Below are 19,268 nucleotides of genomic sequence, written 5' to 3'. Positions count from 1 at the left end.
TGGAAAGGGTTTAGTGTTTTCTTAGATTATAAAATTAAAGATTGAGGCAATTCTAAACATAGCCAAAAGGTGTAGAAAGCTACAACTGATATCTAGGTTTCAAATCATTTAGTCAAATTCCACCCCTAACCATGTACAAAATATAAATCTAAAGTTATTTAGCAGTATTTAGCTAGATATATTCAACTGATAGATTATTTTATATGAATTGACATCTTCACAATATTAAGACTTTTCTTTCTTAGTATTGTGAAGAAATATTGTGAAGGATATTGCAAGTCCTCCCCACCTACTCCCTTCCTGTGTCCTCCAGGAGGGTCAACAGAATGAGCCTTTTATCAAAGATGTGAGAAATAAATTCATGAAGGAAGCACTCAGCATCCTTGAAGCATTCCGTGGTGGAAACGCTTTTATTCATTGAGGAAGAAAACAGAAATGTTACAAAGTTTTCTTCTGATAGAAGAAATTTATTACTGGGTATTTTCTGTCTTGTAGTTGCAATTGTGAAGGGTATATTTCCATTATATTTTCTGTTAGTGTTAAAATACAGAACTATTAATTTTGGATTAATTTTATAAATGACAAATTTTCCTGAATTATAGTATTATAGTTAAACTCTGCCACAACACGATAAATGGTTTCAAAAATTTTAACTCCATAAAATGTGGGATTATATTATTTTAAGGTTAATGAACTATCTGGCCCAAGTCTATATATAGGAGTTCTAATGTCCACTTGTAAAATCCAAATGTATCCCAAGTCTTCATGCCAACCATTCTCATTTACATATCAATGGGGACAATTTTGGACCTGCCGGCTGGTTGGAACTTACAGCATAGCAGCAGTGATTCTAAATCTCTTGTTTGGTACCTGTTTTATTAGCCAGATCTGAGAATATTGGCCCAGGAGAAATATTAGGACATAGGAACTCACTTTGCTTTCTCTGTATCTTTAGATAGGGCTTTCTGCCATATACATGTTTACTCCATGTCCCTCGACCTGAGAAGGTAAGAACTTTTAGTCATTTGAGAATGGGGTCTTGAGAGGGAGCTAGAGCAGCTGCCAACCAGGTGATATCTGAATTTTGATAATACTGGGTTACCTAATGGCAATTTTCTTTGCTGCAATTGGAGTCATTGTCTGATTAACTTTAGGATAATTATATATTCTCTTTCATTATTAAGATCCATCTGTATTCTGGACATGTCAGCTAGTTAAGTTCAATAGAGATGTGGTGGGTACTAATCTCTGCAATCTTTCAGGAAGCAGTATTGCTTTTGGCTTACTATTTCTGGAGATAGAGGCAGTCCTGGTGGCCTGCACTTGACCTTTTCTGTAATAATGGCCCTCACTTCATGAGTCAGGGAACTAATATAAGGACTCTACCAACTGTGGAGTAATACTTTCCTATTATTCATTCCAGAACTTGGGAAATAACCACAAGATCAATTTAGGGACCATTGGGCACACTGCAATAGACCTGAGCCAAAATTTCACTGGTCCCTTGATTCTCCATAAGCCCCTGCTCTGACTGGTGGGCCACAGTGATGCTTGGGTCTCTGGGAATTAGTATCAGTTCAGAGCCAATGTCCAGTGATCCTCCAGTAATTCTGATTATTTTAACTTCCTCAGTGCACAGCTGCATGGAAGACTGGGAGGATGATTAACCATATAGATTTTTGGCAGTATGGAAGAGCCCTTCAAAAGAACCTTGCAGGTTCTTCAAGGGAACTAAGGCTCACCAACATTAAAGGGGCTCTAAGTCTGTAAAAAGGTTCATAACTTGGAATTGATTGAGACCTAACTTTCTGTTTAAATGATTCAAATCAGACCTCTCTTCACTAGACATAGAACTTTTTTGCTTATACAGGGTAAGTAAGAGTTTAGTAGTATATCTATCTATTCAGTTTTAGGAATGCCATTATCAACTAGCCAACGCTAAAGATCTCTGCAAGTCAGACTGTTCTGATTACTGCTTTGGCTTTACTTCATTACAGTAACCAAATCCACCCTGTCTCTGGTAAACAAATGCCACCACTACCATCCCAGAGTGCCACCATCTGCATTGAACTGAGGAATCCCAGTTTGATGATAGCAGTTTTCACCCTAACTCTTGACCAATAAAGAACCACCATGGAATGCTTCAAGGATAAATTCCTTCATGAATTTATTTCCACATCTTTGATAAAGGGCACATTCTGTTGACTCTCTTGGAGGACACAGGAAGGGGTAGGTGGCCAGGACTTGCAATAATCCACTCTAGCACTCCAATCTCTTTTCTCTACCATTTATCAGTCTCCTCTCTCTACTTGCGCTACTTGTCTTGGCATTCCAACTTCATTATTCTAGGTTACTTTGTGGCCATGTTTTATTCAAGCAACCAAGCAAACTCGTAGAGCCATTTGCAGCCCTTTGAACTAACACCTTGAAACTGGAATCTCTCCCAATGAATCCATATCAGTAGAATTGTCTTTATGCAATTCTACATTTCTTCCACCTTGATTCCATGATTTGAATGTTCTCTCCAAACTCAAGTTGAAATCTAATCACCATTGTGATTGTATTAATAAGTGGGACCATTAAGAGGTGATAAGGCCATGAAGGTTCCACCCTCATCAATGGGGTAATGTTTTTATCACAGGAGTGGGTTTGTTTTCACAAAAGTGGGTTGTTATAAAAGTGAGCCCAGCCCTCATTATCTCTCACTTTTACCCTCTCTTGTCCTTCTACAAGAGAAGGATGAAGAAGAGAAAAGAAGGGATAATACAGCATGAAGGTTCTTGTCAGATACCAGTGCCATGCTCTTGAACTTCCCAGCCTCTAGAACTGTGTAAACTTCTTTTTTTGGTTTTTAAAACATAATATTTAGTTTTTAAAGTTAACGCGTGCACTATAGAAAACTGAAAAACACAAGAAGCAAAGAACAAACTCATCCACAATCAGAAGGTGTTTACAGTTTTCAAATGTCCTTCTAGGTCCTATATGTGTTCAGACAAAACATCCAGTTTCATGGGATTAACATCATATAAAATGTATCATGTTTTTTTCACACGTCATAAATACTTACCAATTCAAAATCCCAAAACTACATGAGTATTTTGATAATCAAGAATATACTACACTAACTCAATCTGTTAGAAAAAAAAAAATGTAATCCTGCCTTTCTTGGAACAAAGACTTCATAGAAGACAAAATGGCAACAGGCCTCTAGATAAAAGCATTGGCAGAGTTCTGATTAAAATACTGCATTCCCTTAAAGCTCAATTTAAAATGAAACACGTATGTTTATTGCAGCACTATTCACAATAGCAAAGACTTGGAATCAACCCAAATGTCCATCAGTGACAGATTGGATTAAGAAAATGTGGCACATATACACCATGGAATACTATGCAGCCATCAAAAAGGATGAGTTTGTGTCCTTTGTAGGGACATGGATGCAGCTGGAAACCATCATTCTTAGCAAACTATCACAAGAACAGAAAACCAAACACCGCATGTTCTCACTCATAGGTGGGAACTGAACAATGAGATCACTGGGATTCGGGAAGGGGGACATCACACACCGGGGCCTATCATGGAGAGGGGGGAGGGGGGAGGGATTGTACTGGGAGTTATACCTGATGTAAATGATGAGTTGATGGGTGCTAACGAGTTGATGGGTGCAGCACAGCAACATGGCACAAGTATACATATGTAACAAACCTGCACGTTATGCACATGTACCCTACAACTTAAAGTATAATAATAATAAATAAATTTAAAAAAATTATCAACATCATAAAAAAAAAATAGAGGATCACTATTTGTAAAAAGTGACTTTGTTTTGTTTTTTTGAGCAAAGAACTAAGAGTTCCTTACATCATAAAAACTGTCAGGAGAAAATATCCCAGTGAAGGAAAAAATGCATAAAGAAAATATTGGAACTGACTGCTTCCATAAATTGAATATGTTTGCATTTGTTGAAGTTCATGAGATTTTGCAGAGTGACAGATAATTTAGAACTGTTTGTTCAAAGAAGAGACGAGTTTGTAAGATGTCCTCAAAAATAATTCCATATGTTAACATGTTAGTTCTCAGAAAATTCAGAGTATGTTCTATCACCTCAAAAGCAATCCCACTGGGCAATGGCCCCCAGGGCATAAAAGAAACAGATGCCATTGGCAGAGCTGAAGTGTTTATTTTTAAACATGGAGACCTAAAGATTAGTAAAAAAATGAACTAGGCATTTGAATATTTTTTTCTCACCAAGGACTAGAAGTGTGCATGTTGGGGGGTTGGGGCATGTTTAAAAATCAATCTACATTTTCTAGGAGAAAAATTTCCCAAACCATCTTGTAAAGGAAACATAACTAGAAGTGGATGTTGGAGCCAAGAGAAATAGAGCTAGTCCTGACTGTATCAAATATGATCCAGATACTTAAAAAAAAAAAAAAAACTTTTTTTAAACAAAATTAGATTTTTAGGAAAGTTGCAAAAACAATATGATATGATTTATATGTGTGTTCTCTCCAAATCTCATGTTGAAATGGGATTCCCAGTGCTGGAGGTGGGGCCTAGTGGGAGGTGAGCGGATCACAGGAGCGGATCCCTCATGAAGGGTTTAGCACCATCCCCTTGGTGAAAAGTGAGTTCTTGCACAGTTAGTTTGTGGGAGATCTGGTTGTTTAAAAGTCTGAGACTGCACTCCTCACTCTCTTGCTCCCACTCTCACCATGTGACATGCCTGCTCCTCCTTCACCTTCTGCCATGATTGTAAGCTTCCCTGAGGCCCTCACCAGAAGCAGAGGTGGGCACCATACTTGCTGTACAGCCTGCAGAGCCATGAGCCAATCACACTTCTTTTCTTTATAAATTACCCAGTCTCAGGTATTCCTTCTAGTAACAGAAATGGACCAATACACAATATAATTTTCATATACTCTTCACCCAGTTTTCCCAAATGTTATTTTACTACATTTGCTTTAAATCTAATCTGTCTGTCTAGTATCTTTTTCTGAACTGTTGGAGAGTCAGACACAATGCTTCTTTCCCCCTGAACATTTATGTGTGGATTTCCTAAAAACAAGGACATTCTCTTACATAATCACAATAATAATTACTAAAATTAGGAGATTACTTAAGTTGTTTTAAATTGTTTCACTGTTTTTTATAGCAAAAAAAAAAAAAAAAAAATTCCAATCCTGGATCTAATTCAAGAATACACATTGCATACAGTTATCATACCTATTTAGTTTCTTTCATGATCTATATACTTTATACTTGATTTCCCTTGGCTTAATTTCTATATCTATAAAAGAGGTGTGGCAGGACTGGCTTTCTCCCTCTGCCAATACCACTACACATATTCCATCATCTTCCACCCCTTTCTTGCAGAGTGGCATATATCCACCTCCTTATGGGATACAAGGCAATATTATGTTTGTTTCTAACGAATCGCATATAATATATAGCAGAGGATGGGGAAAGTAGCAGTGATATTAAAGAGAAAAGAGGTTCCAAAGAAAGACTTTTCTTAAAAATCTCCTAATGATTATGAAAGAGGTGAATATAAGGAATCAGGTAGACTTTGAGAGTAGAGAATATAGGAGAAAAACCTTTCAGTAACTCTTGGTGGGAGGCATAGTGGAATTGGATATTGTACAGAAAAGAGGAGGCACTAAAACTTCCACTGTTCTGTGGATGTTTCATGGGTTGAAATTCTGAAGCAAATGATATGGACAGGAGACAGGGAAAACTGGGAAATACTGGGTAGAAGAGGGCAGGGTCCCCGGCAAGGGCTCCACCCTAAAGCCTGGATCTGGAGCCCAAAGTGAGAACTATCCCTGTTTTCCCCACTGAATGTTGCTTTTTGGCCCACCCTGCCCCCTATCTTGTGCCCATAAAAACTCCAAACTCCAGACTCAGCAGACACACACACACACACACACACACACGAGAGAAGCTTCTGGACATTGAGAGGAGAAGTAGCAGCTGGATGTTGGAGACTATGGTCACAGAGGAGTTTGGCCCGGAATAGCCAGACTCCAGGGGAAGATGACCTTCCTGCTCCATTCCCTTTCTAGCTCTACCTTTTGCTGAGAGCCACTTCCACCACTAAAAGTCCTCCACATTCACCACCCTTCGATTTGTTCATGTGACCTAATTCTTCCTGGACACTGGACAAGAACTTGAGTACCAAGAGGGATATTGTGCACCCAAGAGGGCAGGGTGTAAAAGGCTGTCACCCTGACCCTCCACTGAACTGGTTAATACTTAACTGTCCATGGATGGCAAATGTTAAAAAAAGCACTGATTTTAACACACACCCTCTGGGGCTCCGTGGGTCGCAGACAACCCCTCCAGGACAGCAAAGCTAAAAGAGCATTGTAACACACTTGGACGCTGCTGTGGGGCCCACACAGAACCTGCTCCCATCAGAGAGGAGTGACCAGCCAGTTCCAGCATTCATTTGCTCTGGTTCCTGCACCCATCAGCTAGTGTGGTCCCTCCCATAAAGGATTGAGTGTGGCAGCCGAATAAATGAGCTACTCCTTTCATGAGTCCCGCAAGGGGGTCAAAAGAACTCTCCCATCTCACAAATACCACTTTATATAATATATACAGCTTTGTGGACTTTGTGGCAGCACATAGCTGGCAAATGGTAAGGGTGTTATTACTGATTAACTTTACCAGCTCTCCTTTTCACCAGTGAAGAAGAAGACAATAGTATGGGGATAGTAAATACAAAGTGCTATACAAATGCAAGTGATTAATACTAATCAGTTAGTGAAAACTGTTCAGATGCAATTATCTATCCACGGGGAATAATTCTAGACTGCAATGTTGTCCTCATACTGATATTCACTCAGTCACCAGGTTTTGTCAATTCTACCTCCTAAGCGTCACTCATATTCAACCAAATAGAACTTCAGCTTCTCACAAAGCTACAGTAACAGGGTGTAGTCACCCTTATCACTAAGACAACAAAAAACTCAACAAAATATAAATAATAGTTTTTAGACATCGGTCTGTGATCCCCCAAAAAGAGAAAACAAATAAAGTGAGCCATATCAGGGTCCCAGATTACTGCCCGGAGAAAACTTCCAGACCACAGTGTAGGACAGGAGAACCTGGGCAGAACCCAGTGATCATCTGAATTGAAGGAACAGCTGGGAGCCTGGGGAGATCAAGGCAGTTAGAGTTCACAGGGCAGAGTGCCACAGAATAGCGAGTTGCACAGTGAAAGAGAGAGAAGAGAGGGAGGGAGGGAGGGAGAGAGAGGTAGAGAGAGAGAGAGAGAGAGAGAAGAGCTTTGAATATCTGCAGTAGGTTTCGCTCAAGTTTTCAGCAGAATACTAATCAGCACATAAGTGTGAGAAAATGACACAAGGCCAAGAAAAAGACTACTTGAAATAAGCAGAGGAAATAATTTCCAGATCTTACACTTCAAATAATGTACAAACTGTCCAGAGTACAAAACTTTGTAACTCACAAGGTAATGGATAAAGTGCTCAGAAAGTTATTGATTCAGTAATGGGACGGAATTAGCTCTAGAATGAAGGTTGTTATGTTACTGCATAACAAAGCTTAAAAGAAAGCCTTGAAAGATCAAACGATTTCCAGGAAACTTAACTGTGATCCAGAACAAATCCCAAGAATCCTTATAAAAAATATCAAGCACAGTACAAAATAAAATTCACTGCGTATGAAATCCAATAAAAAATTACAAGGTTTGGAAAGAAGCAGAAAAATGCAATTCATTATAAGGAGAAAAACACATAGAGATCTCAAAATGAAACAGATGATAGAATTAATAGACAAGAACAATAAACAAAATAGTTATAATTGGCTGGGCACAGTGACTCATGCCTGTAATCCCAGCACTCTGGGAGACTGAGGTGGGCAGATCACCTGAGGTCCGGAGTTCGAGATCAGCTGGGCCAACATGGTGAAACCCCATCTCTAGTAAACATACAAAAATTAGCCGGGAGTGGTGGCAGGTGCCTGTAATCCCAGCCACTCGGGAGGCTGAGGCAGGAGAATTGCTTGAACCTGGGAGTTGGAGGTTGCAGTTAAGTGAGATGGTGCCATTGCACTCCAGCCTGGGTGACAAAAGCAAAACTCCATCTCAAAAAAAAAAAACAAAAAACAAAAAAAGAAAAAGTTATAAGTATAATTCCATGTATTCAACAAGGTAAAAGCTTAAGCTTATTAAGTAGCGACATGAGGGACGGAAAGTAGACTCAAATTGAACATGTAAACATAAGAAATACAATATCTGAGAATAAAGTATACTAGATAGACTTAATAGCAGATTAGATATTACAGCAGAAATATTAGTAAACTTGAAGATACAAAATAAAAATGATCTATAATGAAAAACAGAAAAGAGACTGGAAAAAAGTGAACAGAGCACAGATGAGTTGTGGGACAATTTTAAATGGCCTGTATGTGTGTATGGAAGAGACGGAGGGGAGATAAAAGTTATTTGGAAAAACATAAAAAATTTTCCACATTGATGTAAGCTCTAAGAAACTCAACAAGCTCCAGGTACAAGAGACAAGAAAATGTACCAAGGTATATCATTAACAAGTTGCTTAAAAGCAATAAAGAAGAAAACATTTTAAAAGTAGTCTGAGGAAGCAGATATATTACGTACAGAAAAAAAATGGTAAGAACAACAACATATTTATCAGAAACAATGAAAGCCAGAAGAAAATGGAACATCTTTAAAGTATTAAAAACAAACAAACAAACCTAGAATTCTACAACCGGTGACGATATCTTTCAAAAAAGAAGGCAAGAAAACATTTGGGCATATAAAAGCTGAAAGCATTCTTTATCAGCAGCACTGCACTACAGAAAACACTCATGAAAATCTTTCAGGTAGAAAAAAAAACTCTACCAAAGGAAAATAGGGATCTATGCAAAGAAGTGAAGAACAACAGAAATGGTAACTATGTGAGTGCATATATAATTTTTTCTAATTGAAAATCTCTTTGAGAGATAATCCACTAGTTAAAGCGACAATAATGTATTGTGGGGTTTGTAACAATTAGAGGTAAAATGAAAGACAATCACAGCACAAAGGCTAGGAAAGGAGGAAACAGAATCATACCCTTATAAAACTCTTATACTGAAAATTAGCCAAATTAACTTGCAACAATTTGAGAACTTTTTTTTTCAAGAAAAGCAGCTGACTCAACCTTTCAGAATTCTAGAAATTAGTCAATTAGCTCATGACAATTTGAAAACTATTTTTGTTTTCCAAAAAAGCAGCTGAATCTCAGTAAGAATAATGACATTTTTGGCATTTTAACTTGCCTTATTCCCATCCTCCTCTCCTCAGCTCTGTGGTAGGCTTGAAAGGCAGCAACCTAAAGCCACTGAAAGGGAAAGATTGGGTCTGAAGCTCCTAAATATGGATATTCCCAGAGAATTTGTCACTCTTTGACTTCTCTGGAAGCCCCCTGGAAAAGACACTCACTGGGCTTGTCATTATTTAACCCACTTAGGGCTCTCTCAGTGGGGAAAACTGGATCCCTAGGGCATCTGTTGAAAACAATCAGTGACATTTATGTAACATTGCAGCTGCCTGAGGCTGCAGTACTAGTTGGTGCAAACAAGAGGCTGGTCAAAACACTGAAAAGGAAGGTCTGGGGAATTCCATGTCCATGGGTGGGTTAGGGGTGGGGTGGATTTTGTAAAGGTGCATTCCTTAGGATTTAGAGGGCCATGCACATGTGCAGGACTATGTGAATGCCCAATAAAGAACCGAAAAGGTCCAGCATCTCTCTACTCTGATGCTGAGGCTGTGTGCAAGCAGAAAGTGAAGGACAAGGGAAATTGCTGGAATGCTGAAGGTGTGCTCCAACAAACACACGGAATTCTTTGGCAAAGAGCTTAAGATCTATTGGCTTAAAGTATTTAAGACAATATCTTTCTCAGTGCTAGCTGACCACTAAGCGAACCAGGAAAAGACTTCAGCATCTGTACATTGTGAGGAATACAGACCTAAAGGCTTGGCACACACACACACACACAAAAGCCTCTAAACACACAAGTAGTAACAACAACGACAGCAACAATAAAATCCAGAAATAACACCAAATAACAACAAGAGACAATCCTGGAGGGTGGTGGTCTCGTTTCTAGAGTTGCCACATTATATTACTTAAAATGTCCAGTTTATGACAAAAATTATAAGATATGCAAAGAAACATGAACTATGGCTCTTAAACAGGAAAAAAAAAAAGGCAGTCAATAGAAGATGTCTTCAAAGAGGCTCAGATGTTGGACCTAAAGAATAAAGACTTTAAATCAGCTATTATGTTCAAAGAACTAAAGGAAATTATGCTTAAGTAATTAAAGAAAATTATGAGATCAATATCTTACCTAATAGAGTATATCAATAAAGGGATAGAAATAATAAAAAATAATTTGGAATTTTGGAGTTGAAAAGTACAATAACTCATAAAAAATATTCACTAGAGAAGTTTAACAGCAGATTTGAGTTGGCAGAAGCAAGAACCAGCAAACTTGAAGACAGGTCAATTGAGATTATGCTGTCTAACCAGCAGAAAGAAAAACGTAATGAAAAAATTGAACAGAGCCCCAGATACTTATGGAACACTATCTAGCATATCTACATGGGATCCTAGAAAGAGAATAGAAAGAGAACGGGGTATAAAGAACACATGAAGAAACACATGAAGAATATGTGGAGAAAGAACATAATGAGGACGCCAAACTTCTTAATATGATTTTAAAAACACCATTACTCTGTACATCCAAGAAACTCAATGAACTTCAAGTAGGATAAACTCAGTGACAGCCACACCTAAACACATTAGCAAAACTGTTAAATGACAAGGACAAACACAAATCTTGAAAGCAGCAAGAACAAACAACTTATTATGTATACTGAGTCTTCAATAAAATTAACAACTGGTTTCTCATTAAAAGAAGAAAAGTCACGCCCGGAATCCCAGCACTTTGGGAGGCCAAGGCAGGTGAATCATGAAGTCAGGAGATCGAGACCATCCTGGCTAACACGGTGAAACCCCGTCTCTACTAAAAATACAAAAAATTAGCTGGGCTTGGTGGTGGGAGCCCGTAGTCCCAGCTACTCGGGAGGCTGAGGCAGGAGAATGGCGTGAACCCGGGAGGCGGAGCTTGCAGTGAGCCCAGATCGCACCACTGCACTCCAACCTGGGTGACAAAGCAAGAATAGGTCTCAAAAAAAGAAAAAAGAAAGAAAAGAAAAATGGAGTCCAGAAGGCAGTGGGATGACATGTTGAAAGTGACGAAAAAAAGGCTACCAATAAGGAATTCTGTATATAGTAAAACTATCCTTCAACAATGAAGGAAATACTAAGACATTTCTGATAAACAAAGAGTGACAGAATTCATTACTAGCAGACTTGCCCTACTAGAAATATGATAGGGAATTTTTTCATCTTAAATGAAGGGACACTAGACAATGAGTCAAAAGCACATGAAAAAATAAGGATCACAAATAATAAAGGTTAATATAAAATACATTATAAATGTACTTTTGTTTGTAGCTCTTCTATCTGATTTCAAAAGACAACTGTATAAAGCAATAGTAATAAAGCTGTGTTGATGGGCTTATAATGTATGAAAATTTAACTGGATTGGCAAGAATGGCACAGAGAAGGGAGGAAGGACTAGAGGTGTATTGGAGCAAAGTTTGTGTATGCTATTGAAATTAAAGCGGTATTAATATGAACAGGATTACTTATGTTAAGATGTTAATTTTAGTTTCTTGGACAACCACTAGTAGAATAACTTAAAAAAATAGTGAAAGAAACAATAAGCAAATTAATATAGTACACTAGAAAATATATAGTTGACACAAAAGAGGGCAGTAATAAAGTAATTAAGGAACAAAAATACGTAAGATATTTAGAAAACAAAGAGCAAAGTAGCAGACATAAAAGTACCTTCTCATTATATCAAGCTAAAAAGCTTCTGTACAACAACAACAACAACAACAACAACAACAACAGCACACCAACGGAGTAAAGAGACAATCTACAAAATGTGGAAAAATGTTTGCAAATTATACATCTGATAAGGGGTATATATCCAAAATATACAAGGACTAAAAAGTCTCAATAGCAAGCGAAAATCTGATTAAAAAATGGGCAAGAGATTTGAATACACGTTTTTCAAAAGAAGACGTACAAATAGCCAACAAGTATATAAAATGCTCAACATCACTAGTCATTAGGGAAATGCAAATCAAAACCAGACGAAAGATAACAAATGTTGGCAAGAACGTGGAGAAAATAGAATCCTTACATACTTTGGTGGGAATGTAAATTAGTACAGCCATTATAGAAAACACTGTACAGGGTCCTCAGAATTTAAAAAATAGAACTACCATATGATCTGACAATTCCAGAACTAGGTATCTTTCCAAAGGGAATAAAATCAGTATGTCGAATTTCCATGTTTATTGGAGCACTATTCACAGTAGCCAGGATATGGAATCAACCTAAGCGTTCAACAATGGATAAATAAAGAAAATGTGGTATATATACACAATGGAATACTATTCAGCCACAAAAAAGAATGAAATATTGTCATTTGCAACAGCATGGACGAACCTGGAGAACATTATGTTAAGTAAAATAATCCAGACACAGAAACACCAATATCACATGATCTCAATTCATATGTGGAATCTAAAAATAGTGGTTTAGATGTGGAACATCTAAATGATATATCCTTTCTTCTAAGTTATATAACTATCTAAGTTATATAATTTCATCTAAATTATATAACCATTACCAGAGGCTTAGGTGGTTAACAGAGGTTTGGGTGGCCAGGGGAATGGGGAAATGTTAGTTAAAGGATATGTAATTATAGTTAGATGGGAGTGAAAAATGTACAGATTAGGCAAATATTTAAAGACACAATAGGTAAATATATGGACGAATAAAGTAAATAAGTGACTGCCTGGCCCTGGGGTGGTAGAAGGAAGAGGATAGAGGGAGGCAAAAGAAATTGAAATGACTGTTATTGGTTATGGAGCTTCTTTGTTGGGTGATTAAAAACTAGAATTGATCATGGTGATGGTTGCACAACCCTGTGAGCATGCTAAGAACTATTGGATTGTATACTTTAAATAGGTAATGATATGTGAATTACAACTAAATAAAGCTGTTTTTTAAAAGTTCCTTATTAGTAGTTAAATTAAATGTAAATGGACTACATACTTCTATCAAAAGACATATAGTAGCAGAATGGATGAAAACATGCTCAACTACACTGACACTATAAAAGACACATTTCAGCTTCAAAGCCACAAAAAAGTTGAAAGTAAAAAGATGAATAAAAATATAATATGCAAACCATAACCAAAAGAGAGCTGAAATGGCTATGCTAATATCAGCAAAATAAACTTTAAGACTAAAATGATTCATAGAAATAAAAAGGACCTCTGATAATGATAAAAGTGTCAATCCATCATGAGGACATAACACTTACATATTCAACTATCGATAGAGCCACAAAATGCATGAAGCAAAAACTGGCAGAATTCTAGGAAGAAATAGACAGAATAGACAACTTTTTCAAACAAAAATCTTGGAAACTTTAATATCCCACTTTCAATAATGGATAGAACAACTAAACAGAAGATCAACAAGGAAACAGAAGACTTAAACAACAGTATAATCTGACTATATCTAGAGACCACTCTACTAACAACAGAAGAATACAGATTTCCCACAAATGTATATGGATCATTTGCCAGAATAGATCTATATCATAAAACAGACCTTAATACATATAAAAGGATTGAAATTATACAAAGTACATTCCCTGGGTACAAGAAATTAAGATAGACACCAACTTCAGAAAGAAATTTGGGAAACTCACGAATATGGGGAAATTAGACAACACATTATGACATAACAAATGGATCAGCAAAGAAATTACATAGGAAATTGGATAGTACTTAGAAATGAATGAAAACAAAGACATAACATATCAAAACATATGGTATACAGCTAAAGCAGTGCTCAGAGGAAAATTTATAGCTGTCAATGGCAGTACTAAAAAAGAAGAAAAATCTTGGATAAATAATCTAAACTTTCACGCTAAGAAAGCAGAAAAAGAACTCAAAAGAAGAAGCAAGGAAACAATAAAGATTAGAGCAAAAGTAAAGAACAGAATTGAAAAACAATAAAGAAAAATTAATAAAACTAAAAATTTCATATTCACTAGGATGGCTAAAATTCTTGAGACAATAACAAGTATTGATGAAGATATGTACAAAGAAGAATCTTCATACATTGCTGGTGGTTGTAAAATAGAACAGCAACTTTAGAAAATATGTAGCAGTGCCTCAGCTGTAACCCTAGAGTTACCATGTTACCCAGTAATTTTATTTACCCAAGAGAAATGAAAGCATATGTTCACACAAAAACTTGTGGATCAATGCTCCTAGCATCATTATTAATAGTAGTGAAAAATGTGTTAACAATCCAAATGTTCATTAACTAATGAATGGATAAACAAAATGTGGTATATATAGAGATACCTATATATCAATATATATAGATATCTATATATCTATATATAGATATCTATCTATCTATATATATATGATGGAATATTATTTGGCATTATAAAGAAATTAAGTTCAGATACATTCTACAACATGGATGGACATTGAAAACCTTATGCTTAGTAACAAAAACCAGTAAAAAATACTCGTGTACTCCATGATCCATTTATATGAAATGTTCAAAATAGTCATATCAACTGTACTGAAATTAGGGAGCAAGAATGGTTGTAAAATTCTGTAAATATACTACAACCTACTGCATTGTACAATATAATTAAATGAAGTTGAGGTATGTTGGTTACATCTTAATTACATCTCAATATCTCAATAAAGTTGTTAAAATTAGTCAATTCATCAAAAAGACAATTTTAAACATTTGCAAATATGACAGCAGAGCTTCAAAATGCATCAAGCAACACCTGATAGAACTCAAAAAGAAATAGATAAACCCAAAATTATTGTCAAGATTTTAATAACCCCTCTTAATAATTGATAGAGCAAGAAGACAGAAATTGGAATTTAGAAGACAATATCAAATAACATGATCTAATTGGCGTTAGTACAACTTTCTATTCAACAACAAAAGAATATACATTCTTCAAATGCATTGAGAACATTACCAAAATAGAGCATTGTTTGGGACAATCATAAAACCTCATGAATGCAAATGCAAAAATTATTAACAAAATTTAGCAAATCAAATCTAATAGTATTTTAAAAGGATATCTTATGACCAAATGGAATTCATCCTCAGAATGCAAGTTTTATTTAATATTTGAAAATCAGTCTCTATAATTCATCATATTAAGAGACAATATTATCATCTCAATAGATGCAGGAAAAGTATACATCTAACATCTCTTCCTGATAAACATTCTCAGTATTCTTACTGGAACAAAAGAAACTTCCTCAACTTGATGAAGGATATCTATGAAGAACAATCTACAGGTAATATCATACTTAATGGTGAAAGAGATTCAAAGTCAGTATTCCCAAATCAATTGTATTTCTATATGCTAGCAACAAATAATCAAAAATTGAAATAAAAATACCATTTCTACCATGAGGAAACTATGAAATATTAAAGGATAAATTTGACGAAAGATGTGCAAGATCTATACATTAAAAACTGTGGTACATTCCTTAGTGGGGGAGAAATACATTGTGCTTATGGATTGAAAAGCTTGATATTGTTAAGGTGCTTATTATCCCCCAACTGACTTATACTTTCAAGTCAGTCTCAGTTAAATCCCCAGTAGGCTTCTTTGTGGAAATTGAGAATTGGATTCCAAAATTTCTGTGAAAATGCAAAGGATTTATAATAACCCTACAGGTCTGAAAAAAGAATAAACCTGGAAGACTTACACTACCAGATTTTATGACTTATTATAATGGCAGTAATTCAAGACTGTTATTAGCATTAAGATTCAAAAAGGAACAGAATAGCAGATACAGAAATAGCCACATATATGGCCAATTGATTCCTGGAAAATTTGTCAAGGCAATTCAAGGGGAAAGAATAATCTTTTCAACAAATGGCATTAAACAGCCATATATAAAATCAACCAACCAACCAATCAACCATCCAGCCAACCAACCAACCAACCTATCAGCCAACCAACCAACCAACCTATTAGCCAGCCAACCAACTTTGGCCCTTACCTCACACCAAATGGATCATCATTACAGAAAGCAAATCAGTGTTTGCCTGATCTGGAAAGAGGCAGGAATTACAAACGGTACAAGGAAACTTTTGAGAGTTATGTAATGTTCATTTATCTTGATTGTGGCAGTGGTTTCATAGTGTGTATATATGGTGAAAATGTATCAAAGTGTTCACTTTCTATATGTGGTTTATATGTCAACTTTACCCTAATAAAGCTGTAAAAAAGTTTCAGTGGGCTATTTCTGTGTCCTGTCTATTGAATGTTACAGTTTTAGCCCTTCTTATGTTACTACAAGCAATGGAAATAACCTCCTGACTGCTATCCGGGTCTCCAATCTGTGCATTTCTAATGCTTACCTCAACTCTATTCCCCCACAAGGCTTAGCAAGTTCACACTATGAAGTCCTCTTAACTCGAGACTTGTTGTCAAAACGTTGCCTTCCTGATTGCTACCATTATCCCCAGTCTCCCTCTGCTTCACCCTCTGGCAGGTGGTGGTGCTCTGAAGTATGATGCCACACTGTTCTCTGTATACTGCTCCCCAAGATAGAGACAGTCCTGGGCCTCTACATTTCCAACAAAAAGGAACAAGCCTTCATCTTAGAATGGCCACCACTCACAATGGCAGATGTGAAATGAACGTTTAAAAGGGGTACCCAGGAGTATTTTGATATCTATGTTTTCTAACATGGGGATCCATTTTTAGTCTTTATAAATAAGAATGTTATTTCCGCAAAAATATGACTTGTTAAGGGGCAGTATGGGCCATGCTGAATAGAAAGAAGCCTGTCAACTGGTTTTTCCAGGGTGTATTCCAAGAAATGAACCTCCTCAGCTCAGCTGCCATCACTCTCACAATGTACAGCCCACCTGCTTTGTGCCAGACATTCTGAGACTCTGAGCAAACAAAGATGAATAAGGCACAACTCTTGCCTGCCCTCAACAACCATTTGGAATCTCCAAGGGGAAGCATACACAAACCAATTCTTTAGGAAAAATTATAGCTAAACCACCCAAATCTGTTGCAATATTATTAAATTACATTAAATAATTAAATCTAATTATATGTATACTTTACTGTTAGGTCGTAGTTAATCTAAGTCTATTTGCGGCCAGGCATGGTGGCTCATGCCTGTAGTCCCAGGACTTTGAGAGGCCAAGGTGGGCCGATCACTTGAGGTCAGGAGCTCAAGACCAGCCTGGGCAACACGATGAAACCCTATCTCTATACTAAAAATACAAAAATCAGCCAGGCATGATAGTGAGTGCCAGTAATCCCAGCTACTCAGGAGGCTGAGGTGCACTAGAATTGCTCAAACCTGGAAGGCAGAGGTTCCAGTGAGCCAAAATTGCACCACTACACTACAGCTGGGATGGCAGAGTGAGACTCCATCTCAAAACTAAATAAATAAATAAATAAATAAATTTGCATACCTCATTTGCTACGGTGAAGTGTATCATTAAATACAACAAATTATAGGTACTGTATGTTAGAATATTGATGTTTTGATTTCCACTTATCCTACTTCTCAAAGTTCAAAGTTAAAAAACAAAACAGGTACTACTATAGATTTTTGGACCAGGTATGTCCTTAGCTAAGTATTGCAATCAAAATTCAAGTGTGCAAATAAGCAGTCATTTAAAATGCAGCTCTCATAGAAGAGAATGTTAGCCAGGCTTTCTGGGAGGGTGGCTGGTGATTTAAGACCTACAGTGTTATAAATGTTTTCTATTCACTGGACCATATGTACTGTCACTGAAGATAGAAAGAATGTCTTTTTATCTCTAAAGTTAACACTGTCTAGGCCTGAGGTATCCAATAGGCAGACTAAACAGATGTGTAGAGAATAAGAAAAATACAGGCACCAAAAAATGAGAAAAAAATATTCTGAGTGAATTTAATATTCGATGTTTCCAAAAATTATCAAATTAGTTATAATGGGGTGTGGGAAAAAGAATTCTGATATTTCTTTACATAATTTATATTTTAGAATTATTTTTATTGTAATCTGTCTGTGGTGTGTCCATGGAGGGGAGGGGTACACGGAATAATCTTTTCAGTGCTTAGGGCCTATAAAGGCTTTAATTCAGTTCTAACAATGCTTACTTTAGTGCTTATGGTGGCTCACACCTGTAATCCTGGCACTTTTGGAGGCTGAAGTGGGCGAATCATGTAAGGTCAGGAGTTCAAGACCAGCCTGGCCAACATGGCAAAACCTCGTCTCTACTAAAAATACAAAAATTAGCCAGGTGTGGTCCCATGTGCCTGTAATCCCAGCTACTGGGGGAGCTGAGGCATGAGAATTGCTTGAACCCAGGAGGTGGAGGTTGCAGTGACCGGGATCACGCCATTACACTCCAGCCTGGGCTACAGAGTGAGACTCTGTCTCAAAAAAAAAAAAAAAAAAAAAAAAAAAAGAGTAAGTGTTCATTAAAAATGTGAGTGACTAAGTCTGTTTGTGTGTGTCTATGAGTTCAGTCCTAATACCAGCTCAACAGATGTATTTTATTGGGTGAACCAAGAAACAGAACCAAGTACTGTGTCTTACACTGAAAGTGCAGATAACGAATATTTTAATTTAACCCTTTTTTTTTGTTAAGAAAAGTAACCAAATCTACATATAAATAATCAAATCCCTTGTTCTTTTATTACCTAGCTATGGACAACCCAAATTCCAAGTATGGAACAAGTTAATCAAATAGAACTCTGGTAATTAAATGTAGACTTCTTTCAAGAACAAAAAAATGGTGACTTTTTCCAGTGACTGAAGATTTTACCTTAAAAGCCTTAATAACAGCAAATTTTAAATTAATTCTACCTTCATTTCTTGCATCCTTTTTTAATGATTCAGAGCACTTTCTAGTCATTTTATTAATTCCAGAGCAGATAGAACACAAAAATTTGTAACATTTACTATTTTGACAGATATGAACAGTCAGAAACCAATTGTCCACCTTGAAAGCAATTGCATTGGCTTCTTTAACTGGATAGATTGAATAGAGCTTAGTTTTGGCATT

Source organism: Papio anubis, chromosome 5, assembly GCF_008728515.1.
Source record: "Papio anubis isolate 15944 chromosome 5, Panubis1.0, whole genome shotgun sequence".
NCBI classification, from domain to species: Eukaryota; Metazoa; Chordata; class Mammalia; order Primates; family Cercopithecidae; genus Papio; species Papio anubis.
This window is presented reverse-complemented; position numbering follows the sequence as displayed.